The sequence below is a fragment of the Cebus imitator genome, unplaced genomic scaffold, assembly GCF_001604975.1.
Source record: "Cebus imitator isolate Cc_AM_T3 unplaced genomic scaffold, Cebus_imitator-1.0 Scaffold54, whole genome shotgun sequence".
NCBI lineage: Eukaryota > Metazoa > Chordata > Mammalia > Primates > Cebidae > Cebus > Cebus imitator.
In genome coordinates, this window is record NW_016107369.1 from 5311412 (window position 1) to 5317210 (window position 5799).

The following is a 5799-nucleotide window of genomic DNA, read 5'->3' on the forward strand; positions in this document are numbered from 1 at the left end:
GGCTGGTAACCTTCAGTACATTACGTGACAGTTTTAATAATGCCAGAGAGCTCTGATATACAGGGGTGGTTCTTAGTTGTATAGCATCTGGCCCAGGGGTGATTTATGGCAGGGGAGTGTGAAGTAGATACAGGAGGTGTTTAGGGATATGGGCTTTGGATTGGTTGGTTTGTATATGAATGGCAAGACTCAAAGGCAAGTTGTTATCTCAAAATACACAAATCCTGCCAGGGACAGTTTCTCTAGGATTCACAAGTCCCCTAAGATGCCAAAGCATCATAAAATACACTAAATTAAAAACATGATTAATACAAAGCTTGAGCAGAAGGGGGCACTGATGTGTTACAAAAGAAGACATCCACTGAGACGAGGGTGTGAGGGTAATTGGCAGCCTTTACTGAGCCTGGACAAGTAAACAAGTCATATTATATAGCTTTTTTTTTTTTTTGAGACAGTCTTCCTCTGTTGCCCAGGCTGGAGTGCAGTGGCATGATCTCGGCTCACTACAACCTCTACCTCCTGGGCTCAAGCGATTTCCCACCTTACCTTTCTGAGTAGCTGGGACTACAGGCATGTGCCACCATGCCTGGCCAATTTTTTTTGTACTTTTAGTAGAGACGGGGTTTCCCCATGTTGGCCAGGGTAGTCTCAAACTCCTGACCTTAAGTGATCCACCCACCTCAGCCTCCCAAAGTGCTGGGATTGATTACAAGGGGGAGATACCAAGACCAGCCCAGCTTATGTAGCTTCTTAGACCATGTCAAGGCTGGTTGGTCTCAATCCCAAAACTAACAGGAAGCCATTAAATCACTTTAAGCAAGGTGACACAATTAGTTGCTGTTATAAAAAAATCACTCTGGCACTCTGGCTGCAGTGTGAAAAATGGCTTAAAGGGGCAAAGAGTGCATGCAAGGGTACCTACTCTATTAGGAAAGAAACAATGGTGATTCAGACTAGGTAGACTTCCCTGGAATTACTAAGACATGGACTGAATTGAGAGGTATTTAGGAGGTGGGATCCAGAGGACCTGGTGACTGACTGACAGAATATGGAGAACCAAAGAGGCAAAATTCTCAAGCCTGTGCTTTCTAGCATGAAATGAGTAAGAAGACAAGATATTTACTTCCCTGGAGGAAAAAGGGGTTTTTGGTTTTTGTTTTTGCTTTGAGGTTGGGAGTGTTTAAAGTGAAGATCATGAATTCAATTCATATTATAATCCTAGTTGTTCCATCATTTTTCCTCCCCAAAAATCTTTTTTTTTTTTTTTTAAGAGACAGGGTCTCAGCCAGGCACAGTGGCTTACACCTGTGATCCCAACACTTTGGGAAGCTAGGGAAAGCAGATTGCTTGAGCTCAGGAGTTCTGGGCAATGTAGCAAAACTCTGTCTCTACAAAAAATACAAAAATTTGGCAGGCAAGGTGGCACACACCTATAGTCCCAGCTACTCCAGAGGCTTAAGTGGGAGGATCACTTGAGCCCAGGAGTTCAAGCAGGGGGCAACGAGCCATGATCACACCACTGTACTCCAGCTAAAGGGACATAGTGAGACCCTGTCTCAAAAAAAAAAAAAAGAAAGACAATTTTGTCATGAGGGCTCTGCTTTCATGAATGGACACGGATAAAATACCGTATCGATACTATGTAACATGATTCAGCAATAAAATTTATACAAAATGGCCAGAATAGGCAAATCTATAGGAACAAAAAGTAGATTAGTAGTTGTATACAGCTGAGGGTGGGGTGAGGAGGGAAAATGGGGAATGACTGCTAATTATACCATAGGTTCAGGGTTTCTTCTGGGGATGAGGAAAATGTTGTAAAACTGATTGTGATGACAGTTGCAGAATTCCGCGAATATACTAAAAACAATTTAATTGTACTCGCTGAGTAAATTGTATAGTGTGTAGATACTTCTTTTTTTTTTTTTTTTTTTTTTTNTTTTTTGCGATGGAGTCTGGCTCTGTCACCCAGGCTGGAGTGCAGTGGTGCAATCTTGGTTCACTGCAGCCTCCGCCTCCTGGGATCAAGCAATTCTGCCTCATCCTTCCAAGTAACTGGGACTACAAGCAGGCACCGCCACACCCGGCTAATTTTTTATTTTTAGTAGAAACAGAGTTTCACCATGTTGGCCAGGATGGTCTTGATTTCCTGACCTTGTGATCTGCCTGCCTCAGCCTCCCAAAGTGCTGGCATTACAGGCGTGAGCCACCACGTCTGGCCAATAATTCTTAAAACTGTTAAATGTTTTTAAGTACAGGGAGAGCAACGCAGTGGCTCACACCTGAAATCTCAGCACTTTGGGAGCCCAAGACAGGAGCACTGTTTGAGTCCAGGAGTTCAAGACCAATCTGGGCAACATAGCAAGACCCCATCTCTAAAAAAAATAAATTAAAAAAATTAGCCAGGCATGGCGGTACATACCTGTGGTCCCTCCTACTTGGGAGACTGAGGTGGAAGGATTGCTTGAGCCCAGAAGGTCAAGGCTGCAGTGAGCTGTATTGGCACAACTGCAGTCAGCCTCGGCAACAGACACCTCATTTCAAAAAAGTTAAAAATTAATAAAATGAAGTACACAGTCTTTCACGCCGCTTCCCCCAGTAGTGACATCTTAAATATCTGCAGTATAATATCAAAACCAGGAAATTAACATAGGTATATTGCTGTTACCTAGACAGATCAATAAGTGATCCTTTGTACAGGTACTCTTCACTTCCTACTTTATACACTTCTGTTTCGACTATTTATAATGTTAATAAAAATAATAAAGTTGTTCATTTTTTTAAAAATGCCTTCAGTAATGAAAAGGAGATAATTAGCCTCTAAATAATGAAAAAAAGGCTGGGTGCAGTGGCTCACGTCTGTAATCCCAGCACTCTGGGAGGCCAAGGTGGGCAGATTACCTGAGGTCAGGAGTTCAAGACCAGCCTGGCCAACACGGAGAAACCCCATCTCTACTAAAAATACAAAATTAGCTGGGTGTAGTGGCACATGCCTGTAATCCCAGCTACTGGGGAGGCTGGGTCAGAATTGCTTGAACTCTGGAGGTGGGGGTTGCAGTGAGCCGAGATCGCGCCATTGCACTCCAGCCTGGGCAACAAGAATGAAACTCCACGAAGGGTTCAAGAGATATTAAAAGTAAAATATTAGAAAATGAGGTTTTAGATTAGCTGAAGAGCAAATGGAAAAGAACAAAAAACTACATCATAGTTTGTATTAGTCCAATCTGACACTGCTATAAAGATACTACCTGAGACTGGGTAATTTATGAAGAAAAGAGGTTTAACTGACTCAAGTTCCACATGGCTGGGGAGGCCTCAGGAAATTTACAATCATGACAGAAGGTAAAAGGGAAGTAAGACATCGCTTACATGGCAGCAGGAGAGATAGAGAAAGGGGGAAGCACCAGACACTTATCAAACAACCAAATTTCGTGAGAATTCACTATAACGAGAACAGCATCGGGGAAACAGCCCCCATGACCCACTTACCTCCCACCAGGTCCCTCCCTCAACATGTGGGGATTACAATTTGAGATGAGATTTGGGTGGGGACACAGAGCCAAACCATATCATAGTTCTTTCCTTATTTGGGAGTTCAATGATAAAAGGTGAGGAGCAGTCCATTATGAAAGGCAAGTGAAGACCAGGGAAAGACAGCTTTGGCAAATCACATTATATGGCTCAAGTGAATGATTCTGCATTTTTAAGTTTACAAGGGGCCAGATCCTGATGATTTAAGAACAATTTAAGTGATTTTCCAAGAGTATTTTGACAACCTATGATTTGTGACTCAGATGTCTACTAGAGAAACTAAGCCTGATGGCCAACTCTGCCATGTGCCTTGTAACTTGATGAGACACTCTCTAATTGTACCTCCTTTTTTTTTTTAGACAGAGTCTCACTCTGTCTCACTGGAGTGCAGTGATGTAATCTTGGCTCACTGCAACCTCTGCCTCTCGGGTTCAAGCAATTCTCCTGCCTCAGCCTCACAAGTAACTGGGACTACAGGCATGAGACACGACGCCCAGCTAATGTTTTTGTATTTTTAGTACAGATGGGGTTTCACTATGTTGGCCAGGATGGTCTTGATCTCGACCTCATGACCTACCCACCTCAGCCTCCCAAAGTGCTGGGATTACGGGCCTGAGCCACTGCACCCCGCCAATTGTACCTTCTTAAGGCCAATACTCTCCCACCAAGGGGTAGCCCTTGCCCAACCCTCCCTCCAACCACAGCTGAACAGATTCAGAGGGCCATCTGACCCCTGGACAGCCACCCCATAGGTGGTGTGGTAGGCAAAATAATGGTCTCACAAAGATGTTCATGTCCTAATCCCTGAAACTTGTGAATATGTTATCTTATATGGCAAAGGAGACTTTGCAAATGTAATTAAGTTAATGATCTTGAGATTGAGAAATTATTCTGGACTATCCCAGTGGGCTCCATGTAATCACAAAGATCCTTGTAAGAGGGAGGAAGAAAAGTTAGAGTTCAGAGATCTAACCACTGAAGCACAGACTAGAGAAATGCAAAGTTACAAGTCAAGGAATGCGGGCAGCCTTGAGAAGACGGACAAGGCAAGGAAACGGATGGTCCCTAGAGCCTCCAGAAGAAATGCAGCCCTGCCAACATCTTCATTTTAGCCATGTTAAGACCAATTTTGGATCTCTGATCTCTAAAAATAAATTTTTGTTTGAAGTCACTAAGCTGCCAGGGGCTGTGACTTACGCCTATAATCCCAGCACTTTAGGAGACTGAGGTGGGCAGATCACCTGAAGTCAGGAGTTCAAGACGAGGCTGGATAACCTGGTGAGACCCCATCTCTACTAAAAATACAAAAAATTAGCCAGGCATGGTGGTGCATGCCTACAATCCCAGCTACCCGGGAGGCTGAGGCAGGAGAATCGCTTGAACCTGGCAGGCGGAGGTTGCAGTGAGCTGAGATCATGCCACTGCACTTCAGCCTAGGCAACAAAGTGAGACTCTGTCTCAAAAAAACAAAGCCACTAAGTTTATAGTAATATGTTAAAACAGTATGAGGAAACTCATATGGTTGTTCAGCAACCTATGAAATAGGTTTTTATCAAAACAGACATATGGGGCCAATTTCCCTATTGCAGCAATCTGATTCCAATCAACGAGACTTTTTTTTTTTTTTTGAGACAGGGTCTCACTCCGTCATCCAAACTGAAGTGCAGTGATGCAATCATGGCTCAATGGAACCTCGACCTCCCAGGCTCAAGCAATCCTCCCACCTCAGCCTCTCAAGCAGCTAGGACTACAAGCACAAGCCACCACACCTGTCTAAATTTTTAATTTTTTGTAGAGACAGGGTCTCACTCTGTTGTCCAGGCTGGTCTTGAACTCCTGGGCTCAAGCAATCCTGCCTTGGCCTCCCAAAGTGCTAAGATTATAGGCATGAGCCACCATGCCTAGCCAAGACTCTTAATAGCAGGGGGTAAACTGAAATATATAGCTGTGCTTGTCATGGCCATGGGATGAAGTTAGAAGTGAAGAAGAGACTGTATGACCTCTGACAGAAGTAAAGCAAGAAGTCAGCTCAAAGAGCCAAAGTCCCTGTGCCTAATGGCTTCTTATTTGTAGTCTGGTAATATATACCTCTTCAATAAATCTTCTTTATCTAGAGGTGGCATAACTGAGTCTGTTCCTTTCAAAAAGAGATCAACTACAGGGTTAGCACAGTGGCAGGTGGCCAAGGTGGGAGGATTGCCTGAGCCCAGCAAAACTGAGACCAGCTTGGGCAACATAGAAAGACCTCATCTCTTAAAAAAAAAAAAA